This window comes from Notamacropus eugenii, chromosome 5 (assembly GCF_028372415.1).
Source record: "Notamacropus eugenii isolate mMacEug1 chromosome 5, mMacEug1.pri_v2, whole genome shotgun sequence".
NCBI lineage: Eukaryota > Metazoa > Chordata > Mammalia > Diprotodontia > Macropodidae > Notamacropus > Notamacropus eugenii.
The window spans coordinates 289,883,743-289,905,900 of NC_092876.1; the positions used below are offsets into that span (position 1 = coordinate 289,883,743).

The 22,158-nt window shown below is 36.4% G+C and overlaps 1 pseudogene; it reads left to right on the forward strand.

Annotated features, from left to right (window-relative positions):
* The first annotated feature begins 952 nt into the window (after positions 1 to 952).
* On the forward strand, positions 953 to 1,590 carry LOC140509195 (casein kinase II subunit beta pseudogene; annotated as a pseudogene).
* The last annotated feature ends 20,568 nt before the right edge of the window (positions 1,591 to 22,158 follow it).

A 22,158-nucleotide genomic window follows, 5' to 3' on the forward strand; every position in this document is an offset into this window, starting at 1 on the left:
AAGGGGTGTTTGTGTGTGTGTGTGTGTGTGTGTGTGTGTGTGTGTGTGTGTGTGTGTGTGTATGAGAGAGAGGCAGAGAGACAGAGAGAGAGAGGGAGAGGAGAGACAAGGAGAGACAGAGAGGAAAGAGAGAGAGAGAGAGAGAGAGACAGAGAGAGAGAGAGAGAGAGGGAGAGAGGGAGAGAAGGAGAGAGAGGGAGAGAGGGAGAGAGGGAGAGAGAGAGAGAGAGAGAGAATGAGAACATCATCCATTTAACCCCAAGTAAGAAAAGTGAAAGAACTAAGGAAACTCCTAGATTCCATTCCTCTGCTCAAGGCTGAAGTAGTAAAGGAGAGTGGGAACAAAATGAGAGGCTGCTTCTTTGAAGAAAGGGAGAGGGAAGAGAAAGGAGCAGTGACTGACGGCAGCCACTCTTGCTGGAAACAGAAACCAAACCTAAAGAGTTGTCTAGTCTGTACTTCTTGTCTCAGCTCCGGGGAAAATACAAAAATTTCATACAGTCTCCCAGAATACCAGAAGGGAAAGAGAGCATTAGATTGTAATATTTCCCATTTCCAGCCAGGATAAAGAGAGGACAAGTAAGAGCCAGACTCTAGGATTGTACTTCCTTGGCAGTTATCAGGTAACAAAGAGATCAAGACAAGGAACTTAATTAAGAGAGTATTCTCTTACCCTCTTTGGGATGGAAAGAGAGATTGAAAGAGAGATATCAAATTAAACTCTAGAAATGATGTCTACTCCCTACCAAACTAGCTCATATATCACTGTGGACACAGAATAGGACTGAATTGTTCACAATGGGATAAAAGTTCAGAATTTGCCCTCCATTACTGGGGATTAGACAACCATAGGTCCCTGCCTTGGCTGCTTGGTTTTGCTATTACTGCTACCACCCATGGGAGCAACTTCTCCCTCTCCCTCCCCAGCCCAGCCCCACTAGTTGACATAAAGATGAGTGGCTCAGAGGAAGTATCATGGATCTTATAGTTTTGTGGGCTTTGAGGCAATGAATTCTTCCGTGAGGTGGATGAAGACTATATCCAAGACAATTTCAACCTCACAGGGCTCAACAAACAGGTGCCCCACTATCAGCAGGCACTAGTCATGATCCTTGACTTAGAAACTGATGAGGAATTGGAGGACAACCCTAACCATAGTGACCTGATCGAGCAGACAGCTGAAATACTGCTAAAAGCCTGCTACATTCTCACAAACTGTGACATCGCCCAGATGTTGGAAAAATACCAGCAGGGAAACTCTGGCCATTGTCCCCGTGTATATTGAGAAAACCAGCCCATGTTGTCCAATGGACTGTCAGACATACCAGGTGAGGCCATGGTGAAGCTGTACTGCCCTGAGTGCATGGATGTTTACACCCCAAGTCATTTAGGCACCACCACACAGATGGTGCTTACTTTGACACTGGTTTTCCCCACATGCTCTTCATGGTGCATCCTGAGTAAGGAGCCAAACAGCATGCCAACCAATTTATGACCAGACTATATGGCTTCAAGATCTACCTCATGGCCTATCAACTGCAGCTTCAGGCAGCCAGCAACTTCAGCAGCCCTGTCAAGATCATCCGCTGACTTGTCTCCTCCTCTCTTCTCAACACCTCAGGCTATGACACCATTCCCCCTTCCTCCCAGTAGACACATACTTTACCAGAACCCCTAATGGCTTTTAGTTTAAACTAAGAAGTAGTTATTGTGGTGGTACGATGGGGGTATGAAATAAAGTGAAAAGGCAAAAAAAATATTGAGGACCCCAAAGAGGTTTTGTTTATGTGGGTTATACCTATCAATATTTACTATATAGGAAATGAAAATTGATTCACATAAAATATTTATTGATTGATTACTTTAAAATAACGATAATAAACACAGTGCATGTGTTTTGTATCAAGAATATCATATTTTGTGAAAAATAATTGTCTTTTCTGAAAGAAAAAGATTTGGTTAGTCTAGTGACATTGTTTTACATCATTTTGCAGATGTATTTAATGTTTGGCTTAATAGAAGACAGCTGTATTCTCATATCTGCTCCTGCATTGAATCTATTATAATATGCTATTTTGGTTGAAGTATATAAAGAAAATCTGGTGTCACTCACAGATGTATTGAGAAAAAAATAAAAGAGTAGGTAAATAACATTTTAGTGTTATAAAAATAGTTTTGACTTAACAGATCCATTAAAAACTCTCTGGGATGCCTAGGAGTCCTTACATACACATATATATGTACATACATACACACACATATATATATAATATGTAAATATGTGATGTAATAATTGCAACAAATACATTTTAAGATTTAATATTTATTGTCATAATTAATATTGTGATCTCTATAAAGACACATTATTGATGCATAAAATTATTTGTTTTATATTCAAGGAACAGTGAATAGGCCAGTATTAGTAATCCAGAGAATGTATGAAAGTGGGTCAAATAAATAGGGCTAGAAATGTTTGTGGGAGATAGATTTGGAGGTTAAGGAGAAGAGACAATAGGGAGTTATGGAAGATCTATTCCACCATCAACTTTAAACTATTTGAATATTGGTTTGAGTCAGGTCCATCCTTAAATGAGGTAGTGGGAAAAAATCTAAGAAAGGTAGAGATTTGTAATAGTAGCTGTGGAAAATGTGATAGAATGTTAGTCCAAGAAGAGTGAAAGGATTGCCCTGCAGCAGTGAGAGCCCCGTAGGGAAAAGATAACTGAAGTGCAAAGTCTCTAGTCTCTGAGTTCCCAGAAGCAAAGAGCTCCATAATGGAACCTTAAGTGTCTTGAGGATTGGAATCTGAAAGGGCATAGATTCCTTTGTCAATCAGGTCGTTGCTTCCTCAGACTTGCTCATAGATGGTAAATACTTAAACCAGGAGACAGACTCAGGTCCTTTGACTTAAAACTTTTGTTATTAAAGTGCTGTTAATTTAACTGTTTACAGCAGTGATCACCATACTCTTTTGATAATGCACCATTATCAGTAAAACATTTTGAACATGCAACTCCCCCAAGAGATGTAATTTGTTTGTTTATTAATTTTATATGTGTACTACTATACTAATATATTCATTACAAAAATATTAAAGGATGGGATAATGATGAAATAATATTTGACTGTACAGTTCATAGGGAGCCACTGGAGTTTATTGAGACAGGGAGTGACAAAGTCAGACTTGCACTTTAGGAAATTCACTTGACAGCTTGTATGAAGGATAGATTGAAGAGGAATGAAGCTTGAATCAGGTATACAAATTAGGGACCACTAAAGTGGTGACTATATGAATTGGAGAAAGATGCAAGAGATGTTGGAAGACAGAGAAATAATGAGATTTGGCTGGACAGAGAAATAATGAGATTTGGCTGCTCCTTGAATATACGGAAGAAAAGAGATAAGAAGTTAGAGATGACCCAGAGACCAAGAGAGGTGGTTTTGAAGGAAAATAAAATGTAATAAAATCTGGGATGCAGATTCCAATTCATCCACAAAGAAAATGCAATAAAGACCATGAGGATAATGATAATGAAAATGATTATAGCTAGAATTTATACAGCACTTTTAGGTTTGCAAAGCACTTTATAAATATCTCATTTATCCTTATAATAACTCTGGGAAATAGGGGCTATTCATTTTCCTCATTTTACAGGTGAGGTAACTGAGGCAGCCAAAGGTTAAGTAAACTGCCCTGGGTCATACATCTATTAAGTTGCTGAAGCCTGATTTAAAAATTGATCTTCCTAACACCCAGTGCTTCTATCCATTGAACTACCTAGATGCTGTTGCTGCTGCTGCTGCTGCTACAACTTCCCCATGTTTGCTTATCCTATATAATTCACTCTTTCCCACCCAAAATTAAAAGAATAGTGGGGGTTACTTATTCACAGGTCACTGACTTGTAGTACAGAATCCATCCTCTATAGACTAATTCCACAACTATGATATCATGGAGGATCGTCAGAGAGCAGGGCTGATGGGTAGGGATTTTCCCAATTTTAATTGTATGGACATTAAACTGGTTTGAAGATATAACAGCCACATCAGAAGGGAGAAATCAAGAGCGCATATAGCAGAGGAAGAGGATCGCATGGGGGAGTGTTGTGGAATAAATATAGGCATGATTGCATTGGAGACAAGAGCTAAGATTTCTTATAATGGAAAGGGTTTGATATAACTCACATTTCTATCCTCTAATTGATTACACATTACTTGGGGTCATGTTATGACCCCTTTTCTTGGAGTCCCTCTTTGGAGATGATTTATTTAGAAAGTAATGATAAGGCCACTAAAATGAAATTTTGATTTTCTTACAAGATAGTTAGCTTCTCACAGAAAAACAAAACAAAAGCCACTATACAACCGTAGATGTATAGATGTTTTGTCAACATACAATAATGAGTATTAGACAAGAAAGTAAGTATGGATCCTTGTAAACATATCACAAGTAGCGGCAAAACTATTTAGCTAAGTTAGAAATGACTTTATAAACCTTAACAAGAACCAAGTATATTTAAAACAACTATACTGAAGCAGAAAATAAAAGAATGCCTTCCAGTAAATTTGGACTAGAATTTTTTGTGTGTGTTTGTACATTTCAAAGTGCTTCTCAGACCAATGAATCAGTAAAATATTCCAGGGGAATATGACAGCATCCAGTTCCCATACACTTTCATACTTAGGGACAGAGTGACAAGGTGCTTTATGTTACCAAATCAGGTAGCTTTGGCCCTTTGTGCCTTGGTAAATAGGAATAAATGTGAAAATCTATATAATTGTGCTTCTGTTGCCATCTATCTTGTCAAAATGAAAATCCACATGAGAGTTAACTCAGATGTGATTTAACAGATTAGAGAGAAGCAATGTCCATTTCTCCTCTTGAGCCGTAGAGAGAGAGAAAGAGAAGCTGTCCCTTCCTGCTGTGTCAATTTGTCTTTGCCTGACTGTTCTGAAGGTGAAACTTTGAAGGTCCTATGTGTGAGAAACTAACTGCCTTACAGGATGATAGTAAAGAAACATAAACAAAACAGAATAAAACAAACAGAACAAAATGATGTACAACTTAATAAACTGTATATTTCTTATTTTATGAAGAATTTTTTGAGAAAATAGTGTGGAAACAGTCTCAAGAAAAATGCAAGAAATAAAAAATAAAATAAATTTCATATGATATAGACACATATACATACAAACACTACATACTATATTAAAATATGTAAATGTATGTACATCTAAACATGCATATATGCCTATTTTACATATACACATATGTACAACATATACATAGATGTGTGTGTGTGTGTGTGTGTGTGTGTGTGTATATATATATATATATATATATATATATATATATATATATATATATAAAACCTCCCAGGTTTTTTTCTTAAGTATAAGCTAAAATCTACCTCCTACAAAAAGCTTTCCCTAACCCCTCTTAATTCTAGTGATTTTCCTCCTTCAGTTAATGCTATACACAGCTTGCTTTTAATATATTGTTTGTATGTTGTCTCGCCCATTCGATTATAAGCTCCATGATGGCAGGGGCTGCCTTTTGCTTCTTTTTGTATCCTCTTTTAGCATAGTGTCTAGCACATACTAGGAGCTTAATAAATGTTTATTGATTAATTGATAGAGGTAGTGGTTAGAGAGTCAATCTGGAAGAAGTCAATAAGACCTGAGCTCAAGTCTATCTATAATAAATTCTGGCTGTGTGACACTGGGTAGTGTAATATAGCTGGTATATATCAGAAAATTACAGAGAAAGTGCCTTTCTACATTGGTAGAGGGAGTTTTCTTACCTGGACATTCACCATAACAGCCCTCTTCCCTAGTCCCAATTAGGTAATATATAATTTTCCTATATGATACACATTAACCTACATATATACTGACACATAAAAAATGGTAGAAAGCACACTTACCTCCACCCAAGTTTATCATATATGTAATATAATTTCTCAGTGAGATTACTGCTTGGCAGATGGTCTCATTTTCTACCTCACCCTTTTGACCTCTTAATAAGGCACTTCAAAATAGGTGTTTTACCTGGAAATATCCTCACCTCTGAGTTCCTCGATCTACTCAACTCTCATAAACTACTCTTCATTTCACCTCAATCACATACGGGGAGGGTCACACCCTTGATCTTGCCATCGCTAACAAATGTTCCATTTTTCCAATTAAGAACTTTGAAGCTGTAATAACTGATCATGATCTACTATCATTCCATTATTCCCTATTGCCTTATTCCTTCTAAAGCTGTTCCTTTTCCACACTATAATCCTCTACTCCTCCACCAGTCAATATTTCCCTTTGATATCACTCTGTCCTGGTTACACTCCCCTTCCTCCCAGTCTCAACTCCTTATTGAACCAATTGAATTGCACACTAAGTCCTGCCCTTGAATCCCTTGTTCCCTTATCCATTCTTTACTCATTCCTTGCCAAATCCCAGGCCTGAATTGCTCCTACTATTTGTTACCTCTGCTTCTACTCATGTGCTGCTGAAAGGATTTAGAAGAAATCATCCAGTGATGCTGACTGGATACATTGTAAATTAGTACATATCTATGTCTTTCCACTTACATAGCTACCACCTCATTTTTTCCTCTATCATCTCTCCCTTATCCAAACCATGATCCATGCATCTGCCAAGGAAATTTTATTAAAGGATAGGTCTGAACACTTTCTCTCTCTCTCTCTCTCTCTCTCTCTCTCTCTCTCTCTCTCTCTCTCTCTCTCTCTCTCTCTCTCTCTGTCTCTCTCACACACACACATACACACACACACACACACACACACACACACACACACACTCACGATTAGCAGTTTAGAGGCATTGACTAAAGGCTACAAAAGATTGAGTAAAAGACAAGCAACTTTCCAATCTTTTGCCATTAGCCCTGAAGAAACAACTTTCATATTTAGGACAGCTACCTGAAATTACAGATTGTTACACGTAGTCATATTAGAATCTCCACCCATCAAGTACCTGTGGCAAAAACAAGTCAAGGCATAGGAAACAAATGACAAACAAAACAAAAGACATTGCCTCCATGCTGAGTTATCCAAATACGTCCATTGTAGAAAAATATATTTATGTCCATTGGGAGCTAGAAGTAAAAGTATTGGTCAGTGGGGCTTTCCATTCAGGTGAGATAGAACAGTTCCCACAAGATAGCAGAGGGCAGCCGTATCTCATGACCTTGACTGTAGATTTCAGATTGTCTCACAACGTTATATCTTGCCCAGTTCTGACCTTCCAGGAGATCTCAAAGAGGGAGAAACAAGGAAGGAACTAGGTAAAAGAGCCATGTATCTGTTTTATCTCTATGCATTTTGTGGGGAAGCAGAGGAGAAAAGAAGGAGCTAGGTGAGAGTAATTCCTAGGAAATGGAAACCCAAACAGAAAATAAAACTTAAGATATATTGTACTTTTTTAGAATAAAGACAAAGGACAACTAAGTGGCACAATGTATAGAACTCTGGACCTACAGTCAGGAAGACTCGTCTTTCTGAGTTCAAATCTTCAGGAACTTACTAGCTATATGACCCTGAGGAAGTCACTTAAACCTTTTTGTATCTGTAAAATGAGCTAGAGGAAGAAATATCAAACCCCTCCATTATCTTTACCAAGAAAACCTCACATGGAATCACAAAGAGTAGGACACAAACAGAACAACAACAAAAGATTAAAGGTGGCAAATAATACAATGAAAAATTTGGATCTTTCAGGCAGATTTTCCAGGTCAGTAACATAATTTGTGAAAATCAGTAAAGTGCAGTGGATAAAGGGATGGCTTTGGAGTCAGGAAGATCTCTGGTAAAATCCTGTCTGTGACATATATGCTTTGTGATCACAGTCAGTCATTAACCATTTAGAGCCTTAGGCAAGTCTTTAATACTACGTCTGCAATTTGGTATGATGATAACATCACAGGTCTGCTGTCATTCACACATATGCATATGCACATACACACATGCATACAAACATATCCAGATATAAAGTCAAGAAGTTTCAAGTGAAATTTCCTATTACTTTTTATTAAACCTTTCACTACCAGTAGATTTCCCTTTATTTGAACAGAATATATTTCATTATCTCTACGTGAACAAATTATGAAAAAGCAAGTGTGAAGAAATTATTAGACTATTTTTACTGGCTGAAAAGATTCATTTTGGTCAATGTCAAAGGACAAATGCAATCCACTGGAGAAACAATTAATTTACCCCACTACTTACTGGGTTATACTTTCCCTCATACTGTCATTATATGTCTTTTGTTACACTTCTATCATTATGACAATCTACTTGCTTCTATATACATTCTTCTTTATTTTCAAGGAAATGGTAAGATCTCATAATTCCAGGGCTCAGCTGGGATTCTTAAAGAGCTGGATATATATTGTATATAGAGGCAGTGATGGACATTTCTTAATTGTTTCTTATTTTAAGGAGATCAGTTTTTCCTATACCATAAATGCTACTAGTCCCAGAATTTCAACATGCCCTCCCACTGGAGATGGCCCATAAGTCCCTTAGAAATTCTCTCATTTCACAGTAGCCATGATATTAATAAAGCAGCCAGTTTTCTGCAATGAGAAAATAGATATAAAAGGACCCCAGATGACTTTTTAAATTTAGTTTTATTTATTTTTAGATTTCAACATTTATAAGATTTTTGAGTTCCAATCCCTTACCCCCTTTCCTCCTGCTTCCCCATGATGGCATGCAATCTGATAAAAGCTACACAGAGACAATCATATTAAATATATTTCCATATTAACATGTTGTAAAAAGATGACTCAGAATAAAAGGAAAAAAAAAACTATGAGAAAAAGAAAATAAAAAAGCAGAAAAGGGAAAAATAGTATGCTTCCATCTGCATTCAGACTCCATAGTTCTTTCTTTGGATGTGGATAGCACATTCCATCATGAATCCTTTGGAATTGTCTTATATCCTTGCATTGCTGAGAAGAGCTAAGTCAATCAGAGTTGATCTTCATACAATATTGCTGTCACTGTGCACAATATTATCCTGGTTCTGTTCACTTCACTCAGCATCAGTTCATGTAAGTCTTTCTAGGTCCTTCTGAAATCTGCCTGTTCATCATTTCTTTTGTTTTGTTGTTGTTGTTTTTGTTGTTAATAATTAATTTATCTGTTTTCAGTTTTCAACAATCACTTCCATAAGTTGTAAATTTTCTCCTCCTCTATCCCCCATCGCTCCCTGAGATGGCCTGCAATCTTACGTCGGTTCTACAATACATTCTTATTAAACACAATTTCACATTAGTCATGTTGCATAGAAGAATTAAATGGGAGAAATCATAAGAAAAAACAAAACATAAAATAGAAAATAGTCTGTTTCATTCTGAGTTCCAATTCTATAGTTCTTTCTCTGGATGTGGATGGCATTTTGCATCATGAGTTCTTTGGAAATGTTTTAGGTCTTTGCATTGCTATGAGAGACTAAGTCTATCAAAATCAGTCCTCACACACTGGGGCTGTTACTATGTATAATGCTCTGCTGGTTCTTCTCATTTCACTCAGCATCAATTCACATAAATCTTTCAAGGTTTTTCAGAAGTCTGCCTGTTTGTCATTTCTTATTATATTCTTATACCACGACTTGTTCATCCATTCCCCAATTGAAGGGTATCCCTTCAATTTCCAGTTCTTGGACACCACAAAATGAGCTGCTATAAAAATTTTTGTACATATGGGTCCTTTTCCTATTTTTATGATCTCTTGATACAGTGCTAGAAGAGATATTGCTGGTTCAAAGGGTATGCACATTTTTATAGCCCTTTGGGTTCCAAATTGCTCTTCTGGATTGTTGGATCAGCTCAAAGCTCTACCAGCAATGAATTAATTTTCTAACTCTCTCATCTTCTCCAACACATATCATGTTAGTCAACTTGATAGGTCTGATGTGGCACCTCAGAGTTGTTTTCATTTGAATCTCTCTAATCAATAGTGATATAGAGCATTTTTTCATATGACCATATATAGCTTTAATTTCTTTCTCTGAAAATGGCCTGTTCATATCCTTTGACCATTTATCAGTTGGACTACTCATCATTTCTTAGGGCATAATAGTATTCTATTACATTCATATCCCACAAGCTGTTCAGCCATTCCACAAATGATGGGCATCACCTCAATTGCCAATTTTTTGCCACTACGCAAAGAACTACTGTAAATATTTTTGTACGTGTGGGTCCTTTTCCCTTTATTATGATCTCTTTGTGATACAGACCTAGTAGTGCTATTGCTGGATCAAAGGATATGCACAGTTTTATACCCAAATTGCTTCCCAGAATGGTTAGATAAGTTCACAACTCCACAAGAATGCATTATTGTTCCAATTTTCCCTTATCATCTCCAACATTCAGCATTTTCTTTTTTTCAGAACTCCACCAACAATGCATTATTGTTCCAATTTTCCTACATCTATAACACTTACCATATTCCTTTTTGGTCATATTAGCTAGTCTGATAAGCATGAGGTAGTGCCTAATAGATTTTAATTTGCATTTCTCTAATCAATTTTGATTTAGAACATTTTTAAATGACTATAGATAGCATTAATTTCTTCATCTGAAAACTGCCTGTTCATTTCTTTTGACTATATCCCCAGAATTGGGGAATTATTGTATTATTATAAATTTTACTCCATTCTCTATATATTTTAGAAATGAAGCCTTCATCAGACACAATGGATAAAAAAATTGTTTCTCAGCTTTCTGCTTCTAGGTGATTTTCAGTAAACTAAAACAGATGAACTGATGTTTTATTGAGAACCTGAGCAGAATAAAATGAAAGGTGAGGAAAAATTTGATATATCTATCAAAGAAAAGTTGAGTAACTTCTGGAGGGGAAGCCAAGATGGAAGAGTAATAGCAAGTACTTGCCGGAGCTTTTCCCCAAACCCTTCCAAATACCTTTAAAAATTACTCTAAACAAATTCTAGAGCTACAGAACCTACAAAATGACAACAGAGTGCAGTCCAGCATGGGCTGTGCTCTCACAGATGGGACTGCAGCAGGACTCAGGGGACTGAATCACTGGCAGCTGTGGCAGATTCTAGCATTCTCAATGCACAAATATCAAAGACAACATAGAAGGTCAGTGGGAATGTCGACCTCTGTGAGGGAGGAGTTCAGTACTGCCCCAGTCCTATGGAGGTGGAGGAGGTAGCACTGAGATAGTATTCTCTTGCTTTGCCCTGTTTAGATATGGTCACAGTCCTTGGGGGCAGTCATGGGGTGAGGCAGGAGCACCAGTGTGGCAGAGCTTGTGGCTGTGGTGGAAATGGAATCCTCCTCATAGTTCTAAGTCAGAAAAGAGTGTTTGTGGTCACTCACAGATCAGAACACAGGCAGGAAAGGAGTAAACATCTCTTTTTTGATCATACCACCTTTGAAGAGCTAAAAATTTACAGGTCCCTAGAAGTATCTTTGAAAACAGCTGTATAAAACCCCTGAAGCTTGGGATAGAATACCCACCCACCCCCCACTCCCATCTCTACACCCACTGGAAGCAGAGTCCTACCTTAGGACTCTGTTAGAAATTGTTAGTTAGAAAAGTTAGAAATTGAAGTATTTGACTAGGAAAATGAGCAAACACTGTGAAAAAAAACCCAGACTACAAAATCTTACTATGCTGACAAAGAAGATCAAAACATACAACTAGAAGAAGATGGCAAAGTCAAAGCTCCTTCATCAAAAACCTCCAAAAAAATATGAATTTGTTGCAGACCATGGAAGAACTCAAAAAGGATTTTGAAAATCAAGTAAGAGAATCAGAAGAAAAATTTGAAAGAGAAAAGAGAGTGATGCAAGAAAAGCATGAAAAATGAGTCAACAATTTGCTAAAGGATGCCTAAAAATACTGAAGAAAATAACACCTTAAAAAATAGACTAAGCCAAATGGCAAAAGTGATCCAAAAAGCCAATGAGAAGAAGAATACCTTAAAAACCAGAACTGGCCCAATGGAAAAGAAGGCCCAAATGCACACTGAAGAAAATAATTCCTTCAAAAGTAGAATGGAGCAAATGGAAGCTAATGACTTTATGAGAAATCAAGAAATTATGAAACAGAAGCAAAATAATGAAAAAAATAGAAGACAACGTGGAATATCTCATTGGAAAAACCACTGCCCTAGAAAATCAATCCAGGAGAGAGAATTTAAAAATTACTGGACTACCTGAAAGCCATGATCAAAAAAAGAGCATAGATATCATCTTTCAAGAATTTATCAAGGAAAACTTCTGTAATGTTCTAGAACCAGAGGGTAAAATTGAAAGAATTCACCAGTTGTACCTTAAAAGAGATTCCTAAAAGGAAAATTCTTAGCAATATTGTAGCCAAATTCCAGAGTTCCCATGTCAAGGAGAAAATATTGCAAGCAGCCAGAAAGAAACAATTGGAGTATTGTAGAAACACAATCAGGATAACACAGGATTTAACAGCTTCTGCATTTAGGATTTGGAGGACTTGGAAAATAGTATTCTGGAGGTCAAAGAAGCTAGGATTAAAACCAAGAATCACCTAACCAGCAAAACTGAGTATAATATGTCAGGGGGAAAATAGACATTCAGTGAAACAGAGGACTTTCAAGCATTATTCCCAAAAAGACCACAGCTGAATAGAAAATTTGACCCTCAATTACAAGACTCAAGAGAAGCATGAAAAGTTAAATAGGAAAAAAATAATAAGGGACTTATTTAAGTTGAATGGTTTGCATTCCTACATGGAAAGATGATATTTGTAACTCATGAGACCTCTCTCAGTATTATGGTAGAGGAAAGAAAAAGCTTTTACAATGGAGGGGAAGAGGAGGGAGGTGAGAGGGAATTAGTGAACCTTACTATCATCAGATTTGACTTAAAGAGTGAACAACATACACACTCAGTTGGTTATCTTACCCCACAGGAAAGTGGAGGGAAGAGGATAAGGGGGATGATAGAAAGGAGGGCAAATTGGGTGAGGGGTAGTCAGAATTTTGGAGGGTTGTAGAATAGGATGGAGGAAAATATAGTTTTTGACAACATGATTATTATGGAAGGGTTTTGCATAACTACACAGGCATAACAGGCTTGCCTTCTCAATGAAGATGAGTAGGGAAGGAAGAAGGAAGAGAATTTGGAACTCAAAGTTTTAAAAACTAAAGTTAAATATTGTTTTTACAAGCAACTGGGAAATAAGATACACAGGCAATAGGGTATAGAAATCTATTTTGCCCCACAAGACAATACTGAGGAAGAGGAAAATGAGAGGGGGGGTGCCTGGGGTAATAGAAGGGACGGCGATCTGAGAGAAGGGGTAATCAGAATGTGTGCCATGTTGTGGTAGGGAGAGGAGAGAGATGGAAAGACAATTTGGAACTCAAAATCTTATGGAAATGAATGTTGAAAACTAAAAATAAATTAATAAGAAAAGGAAAGAAAAAGAGAAAAGAATTGAGTGATGTGTGTGTGTGTGTCTTTGTTTCAATGAATTATAATGAATGGCCAAAATTTACCTGACATGTTAAAGATTGAAAAGTCCTTTATGTCTGTTATGCCTTTTGATCCTCACAACAATCCTTAAGATTTAGCTACTAAGGCAATTTTAACCAGGGTTATAACTACAATAAGTGACTAAGGAATCCATCCTGGATCTTCTTGACCACAAGACTACCCACTGTATACTATATCACCTAGCTTCTGTAAATGGCTCCAACGTGTAGCCAAACTATGAGAAAAATAGCTTGTGCCATAATAATAACCAATCTATAGGTTATACTACAATCTATGTCATAGTTAAAAAGAAGCAATCTTAAAACATCTGAATCAAATTTTGGAGCAGCAGAGCCAACAGAATGTCAGAGGGAGACATCTATACAATTTAAGACAATTCAGAAGGTCAATAGGAGAGGTCTGTAACACTGGAGTGAGTGCAAACCTAGAGGCTGTTCAAGTGCTGCACTTAATATGCCAGAAAATTTGAAAAATTTATCAGTGGCCACTGGATTGGAAAATATCTAAAGAACTAAAAGTACTAAAGAAAAGTAATGCCAAGTCATGTTCAAAGTACCAAACAGTTGTGCTCATTTCACATGCCAGCAAGGTTGTGCTTAAGATTCTACAAGCTATTCAGATAGCTTGATATTCAGCAATATCTGAACCTAGAATTACCAGAAGAGTAGGCTGGTTTCAAAGAGGCAGAGGAACTAGAGACCAAATTGCCAACATTCGCTGCATTATGGAGAAAGCAAGAGAATTCCAGAAAAACATGTACTTCTACTTTGTTGACTACATTAAATCTCTTGACTATGTGTATAACAACAAAATGTGGCAAGTCTTCAAAGAGACAGAAGTACCAGAAATCCAAGAAGGAATAGTTAGAAACAAACATGAAAAAACTAATTGGTCTAAGATCAGAAATGGAGTATGACAAGGTTGTATATAAACATCTTATTTATTTGGACTATTTGGAAAATACAATATGTGAATTGCTAAGCTGAAGTAATCCAAAGCTAGAATTAAGGTTGCCAGGAGAAATATCAGCAATGCCAGATATGCAGAAGATATTATTCTGAGGGAAGAAAATGAAGAGGAATTAAAAACCTTCTTGATGAAGGTGGAAGAGGAGAGTGCAAATGCTGGCTTGAAGCTTAACATTAAAAAAGTAAGATCTTGGCAACTGGTCCCTCACTTCCTGGTAAGAAGAGGAAGAAGAAATGGAAGCAGTGTCAGATTTTGTATTTTTGGTCTCGAAGATCACTACAGATGGTGGCTGCAGCCACGAAATTAAGATGTTTGTTTCTTGAAAGGAAAGCTATGGCAAATCTGAACAGGATACTTAAAAGTGGATATATTACCTTTCTAACAAAAGTCTACATAGTCAAAGCTATGGTTTTCTGGTAGTAATGTATGACTGTGAGAATTGTATTATAAGAAAAGCTGAGCACCAAAGATTATACACTTTCAAATTGTGGTGCTGGAGGAGACTTTTGAATGTTTCTTGGACCTCAAGGAGACCAAATCAGTCAGTACTTAAAGAAATTAATTCAGACCATTCATTAGAGGGTCACATCCTGAAGCTGAAGCTTAAATAATTTGGTCACATAATAAGAAGACAAGATACATTGGATAAGATCCAGATATTGGGAAAGAATTTGAAATTGAGAGAATGCTTATCAATTAGGGAATGACTGAAAAAAGTTGTAAATGATTGTGATGGAGTACTATTGTGTTGTAAAAAATGGAAAGAAGGGTGGTTTCAGAAAAAAAAACTGTATGAACTGATGCAAAGTAAAGTGAGAAGAATGAGGAGATTGTTGTGCACAGTAACAGCAGTGTTGTAACAATGATCAGTTTTGAAAGACATGGACACTGATCAATAAAATGATCCAAGACAATTCCAAAAACTTCATAGTGAATTCTAAGTATAATGTTTTTATTTTAATTTTTATTTTTTCTTCCTTCTTTTCTTCCTTCCTTCTTTCTTTCCTTCCTCCCTTTAATATTTTCTTTTATACTTCTTTCTTTCACATTTTCTTTCACACTTTCTTTCCTTTGTTTTGCAATATGGCAAATATGGAAATACGTTTTTTATAATTTCTCATGTATACTTAATACCATATTAGTTGCCTTTTCAGATGGTTTGTGTGAGTATAGGAGGGAGGGACAAAATGTAGAAATCAAAATTTTACAACTAAAATGTTAAAAAGAAAAGATAAATATTTTTTTAAATATAAAGCATATATGTACATATATATATATACATACATACATATATATGTACATATACACAATAAAAAAGTCTGGTGTGAAAGAATGTGATAAGTATGTAACTGGATAGTTCAGAAGCCTCTGTAAGGTAGCTGTAGGCAGCCAATGGGCACATGCTCAAGAATCTGGGACAGTCTACTTAGTAAGCTAAATAGAAACTAAAATTCAAGAATTCTGTGATTTCACAGAAACAATTAAAAATTTTGGCATCATGAGAAGAATTTGGATACACTTCAAATGGCAAATGGGAATAATTATATTGAGTAAAAGAAAACTTAAGTGAAATGACAATTTCAACTTTTCTAATCCAATTCCATTAAGTTCCTCATACATTCCATGGAAACAAAACCACAAATAGGAAATCTTGAATATGAATTAGATGCTAATTTGCGTTCATACTCTTGCCAACAGTTTGTCAATATAACTAGAATATTATGTGAAGATCCAGTAAAAATTTTGCAACTAGAAGTTAATTTTTCTGGATGGTCAAGTCTTCTGAGTATCTAGGGAATAATTTCAATAACTCAATAACTTTTATATCAACTTATTATTGACTAGTTCTTTTTAATGTATACTACACTTTTTTTCCTTCTTAAACATAGTGTACCGATAATTATAGATGCTTTTTTCTTAATGATTCTGGGTCACATTTTGAAGATTAATGGGGCAGTAGGGAAGGATAACCTTGAATGAAGTCCATGATAAGGAATAAAAACTGGTTTAGAAGGGGTGAGGTAGTACAGTAAAGATTATTATGAGAGAAGGCACTTCAGAGCCAGGAGCCATATAAGTGGCAGTTATGTGTGATACAAGAAGTATACAAGCTAAGACAAAGAAACTGGAACTTGGCCTCAGGTTTCTCAAACTTAGCATTGACAACACTTTTTTTCTCTTTCCTTCTCTAATACACCTAAAACTATGAAGAAACCAATAGGTTCTAGGGGGCCTAACTGAGCAAACTGCAGGGAGCCTTTCTGGTCTTTGTCCTAACCCCACTGCCTACTTTCCACTATGCATGGGAATGTGTTCACAGCTGAAGTCCGAGGCAGCTGGTGGAGCAGTGGATAAAATGCTGAATGTAGAGTGAGGAAGTTCAAGTCTAGCTGCAGGTGCTTAACAACTATGCTATTCTGGCAAGTCAGTCTCTAATTGTCTTATTTTCTTCAGCTATAAAGGGAGGATAATAATAGCACCTACCTCATAATGTTGTTTTGTTAAAACACATTCCCTTCTGTACTCCACCCTATGGGATGTAAACCAGCACCCTACTCCACTTTGACCTTTAGAATGATAAACCCTGCCAACTGGGCTTTTCCATTTGCCCTGTAGCTAAAACTTCTCATATGATTTTTCCTAATTTCAATGTAAGTTTGTGGGGAAAAAAAGGTTTATTTTGTTTATCTCTTGGTATTGCTAGTGCTTAGCACTGAGGATGGCACATAGCAAAGACTCAATAATTTTTTTTTCCATTCTGTTGCATTCCATCAATTATCGTGACATGTTAGAGATCTGGCAGAAGCAAAGGTAGACAATGACCATGCTAGAAATGGCCCAAATGGGTAGTGATCCCAGCTGGGAACCTAGAACTTACTTTGTTGAAAAATATTCTTTCTTTTGGGTCATTTGCCTTTTTCTCATAATAGATGGAGTGAAGCATGTGCAGCTGAATGACCTTTGGGGGCTGTGAAACATGGCTGTCTTTCCGCACAATTAATTAACCAATCAAAACCTGAAGTTTTCTTCTCCCAAGTGGTTTTCTAATACCTCTTGAAATTCATCATCATCTTCCCCTTTGCTATCTGTGTCCTCTGACTTGACAGCAACATTCAAAACATTAGGTATGATTTTTGCATCAATAACATAATGAATCACAGATCCTTTGCCACGCTATTGCTACTTCTATCTTACTTGCATTGTCTGAGTGTGAAGTATGAAGGGAGAGGATCCCTGACCATTTCAAGCATATTTGCTGGGGCCTAGGGATAGAGTTTATGATAAAGCTTTACAAATACTTTATCATCATGATCAGGAAATGGCATTTTTATTAATATAACATCAGACTTAAATTTGCTCTAAATTCTCCTTAATGTTTAACCTTCAATTAAATCCCAGGCACAAAACATTGAAAGTTACAAGAAAATTGAAACTCCTTCATCCTACTTACATAATGGATCAGATTTCTCATGAAACCTCTTGTGTAAAAAATCTTATGATAGTCTAAAAAACAAGCTGGTCCATAGATTAAAACCACTGAATGACACTAGGATGAAGAGAGATGACAAAAACTGAGGTTCTTCACAAGTAGTATAGCATTTTTTATTATCAGGTAATTCTGTAGTCTCAAATGAGCTTTCAGAAATGGTATAAACAGATGATTGAATTAGTAAGGAAATACATAGAAGAAACTGTATATATTCATACATAAATGTGTGTGAAATGTCTCCATTTGTATATATTCATAATATACACATGTGTCCATATGCACAATATAGACATATTAGTATATATTTGTACATATGTGCAATGTGCACATATATGCATGCATGTGCATACACATATAAAATACATATATGGCATAAGCAGTATTGTGTGCCTGTATCTATAGTATATGTATATATTTTCATGTTTTAACTCATCTCCATAAGCAATAGATAAACGTGTGATATCTTTGAGATCTCTGTGATGGTGAAATATTTCAAATACCAATGATTTTATTTTATAGGATCCTGGATTTTAAGACATCTGAGAGCAATTAAATTGAAAATGATATGCTTTAAATTAGGTATGTTCAACATATAGTGCAGTGCTACAAATTTAGTTGATTTAGAATAGCAAAATAATTCTAAAAGATCTTTCTGATTTTTGATATTCTGTAGGCTAGATTAGCTCATATTCAAATTGAACTATCTTTGGTTATCCATTTAAAATCATGTGCATGTATCTATTTTTGTCTTTGATGCTATGATGATCTTTTTTCCTTCTTTCCTTTCCTTTTTAATAGAGAGAAATTGGAATCCATTGCTTCCAGTTAGGTAGCACAGTGCATAGAATGCTTGTCCTGGAGTCAGGAGAACCTGAATTCAAACCCAGTCTCAGATTCTTACAGGCTGTGTGACCCTGGGCAAATCACTTAACTTGATTTGCTCCAATTTTCTCATCTGTAAAATGAGTTAGAGAAGGAATGGCAAATTATTCCAGTATTTCTTCAGAGAAAATACCAAATAAAATCACAGAGTTGGACACAATTGAAAATTACTGAACAGTAACAACAAAGTTCTCTATTGCTAATAATATAGTGTTGTGTAGGAGCTAACCACGGCAGCTTTAGTCAATTGATTTCCTCCCAGATCAAGGCATGAGATTACAGAAAGTGAGGGGCATAGAACAGAAACAGTAAATATTAAGGTCTTAAACAGAGCACAAATAAGTGTCTACAATTTCTTACCCCTTTACTAGATGTAAAGAGGTTCATCAGATATGCTTGATGGAATAAAGTGCAGCTAGCCATTGGCTAGTCAACAAATTGGAAACACTTCTAGGTGCCTCTATAAAAAACAACACACATTCTTTAGGGAATTAATTGAGATCAGACATACTTTTAAGGAGTCTAAATTACATATATTCAAGAATAAATCTATCCTTGGAAGTAAATCTCATCTGTTGACAGGTGATCAAGTCAACAAGCATTTATTAAGAGCTTAAGAGCCTATGTATTAGGAACAGGGCTAAGCTGGTTGTTATCCTTCATTCTTAAAGAGAGTAAGATGACATTACTATGTTGGATGGAGGCAAGGTATAGAGGACCCAAGTGGGGCTGAATAGATCAGTACGAGTTTGGAAAGTTCTACCACATGCTGGGCACAAACAGTCTATGTGATCATTTGGATTGGAGACGTCTCTAAATTTGCACATCTCACATTTCTTTTAAGTTACTGCAATTTTGTTTCACTCATGTACCACACTGGCTTCTTTGCTGTGGTCATGACACGCTAAGCGTTTCTTTGCCAGCATCTCTCATGTCACACCATGGATTTCAAAGTTTTTCAGAGAGACTTTGAGAGTGTCTGTATATTGCTTCTTCTGACCTCCATGTGATCTCCTTCCTTGTGTGAATTCACCATTAGTCTTTTAGGAAAACATACATTTAGCATTATAACAATGTGGCCAGCCCATTGGAGTTGTGCTCTCTGCACTAGAGTTTGAATGCTTGGCAGTTTAGTTTGACAAAGACCTCAGTGTCCCTTACCTTATCTTTCCAACTGATCTTCAGAATCCAGTTAGGCAGGCACTGTGCTCATTACTAGAGATACAAATGGGAAGAAAAATAAAGATAATTACTTCCTCCCAGGTGGTTACGTTCTAATGGGGGAAGATAACACAATAAAGGGAGCTGAAAATGGCATAAGTTAGAGGAATAGAAAGTCCAGAGAATAAAAGATGACTGCTCGAAGCCCTTTCTCAATGTGAAAACATTCCTTTCTCTAAACCACATTGACCTTTTAAAGAAATATTAGGTCAGTAAGGGATACCAAACCCAGGAGGGAATATGTCCAGTGTCAAGGGAAAAGACAGAATGAGATTGATGAATACATAGATAGTTGTCCCAGGCCATCAGGAGTTCAACAGTAAAGAACAGGCTTAGAAATTCCATATGAATAACCAAGCCAGGAGAGATGCTGCACTCAGAAGGTTCTACAGGAAGACACTATGAGAAGAGAAAGGACTCCTAGGGTCAACATTGCTAGCAAAATAATTTACCAGGATCATATGTATTTGGTCTATATGTTTCTCTCTATTAATATACTCTCTCTCTATGTCCACTCTTCCCTCTGGCATGGCCTATGGCTATGGAAGAATGACCCTAGGTTTATAATGGAATTTTTTTTTGATAGCTACCATTGCTCTGGTACTATCTCAGCAAATGCTTTTACTTTGAGTGATTTGTGTCCACTGACTAAATATTAAAATTAAACTCACTAGTGGGGACTGATACACTATCCTTTGATGAGGGTGGATTCACAAAGTATTTTGAACCTTGTGTAGTCATCACTTTATTCATGAATGCAAGTTGGAAAAAGTATAGTACTGAGGTAGTGCTATAATAACTGATATGTAAGACTTCAACATTTACAAAACATCTTCTCTGAACCTTAATCCCAATCATTGATAGAGAATCAAGTCAATAAGAATCTGTTATGAAACAGATATTATCAGATATGGTTGTTATCAAATATTTTCAAGGCAAATATCATTTTGGCCATACAGCAGTTTTTTAAGAAAGGTACTAAAGGTAGCATTAGCATCATTTTAAAAAGAAAGAAAAAAATTCAGAGGATGTTTAATGACTTGCCCATGGTCATGCAATTGTCCATTGTCTGAGATAGGGTTCAAATTAGGGTCTTCCTATCTCTGATTTCAGCACTTGTTCTACTACATCAATTGATCATTCAAAAAATATTTATTAAGTGCCTTCTGTGATGAATGAAAGGTCCAAGAGTAATTGTCAATTTATTAATTATGGCTAACAAATAATTGATAAATTGAGGTCAGTGACTCTCTTAGAAATCAAATGTGAGCCCTGGAGGACATCCAGTGCTTAAATACCCTTGGGAGAGCAGGTGTTCTTAACAGGTAGAAATCAGCTCTGATTAGTTAACAATTAATGAGAAAAAGAATATAGTGAGAGTTAAGCTTATTCTGATGAGAAGCTGAGGAACATCTCCACCTAGATCACACCTACCTTGGGGAATCTAGACAATGGAATCTACCTTACCCAGACCAATTGAACCAGAATTCACCTAGATTAGATTCTCTTTAATCAGAAATAAGCCCTTCAGTTTAGGTGGGATCTATCCCAAGATTTAGGAGTTCTTCAGGTCTGTCCTTCAGAGGCTGCCTTGACCTAGACTTTAAAGTAGGAAGTAAAAAGTGAAAAACAAACAAACCTGGATTCCCCAAGCCCCATTCCCATTAGTAATTTGTTACTAATAATCATTTGTCTCACTCCTATGTGCCCGACACTGTGGTAAGTGCTGGAGACACCAGAAGAAGCAAAAATAAGTTCCTTCTTTCAAAGAGCTTACAGTCTATTGGGGAGACAACATGTACATGAATATATACAAAGAAAGCCAAATGTAGGATAAATAGGAAATAATTAAGAGAGGGAAGGATATTTGGGAAAGGAAGGAAACCAAAGGGGTCATCAGCTGGAGTGAAGGAGGGAGGAGGGGAGCAGGTACAGTCAGATAAAATGTTCCAAATTGAGAAATGGAGTGTCTTATTCATGGAACAGCCAGGAAACCAGAATCACCACTGATATGGCTGCCATTTATATGCATCTTACTACATATTATTGTACTCAACTCTACTGT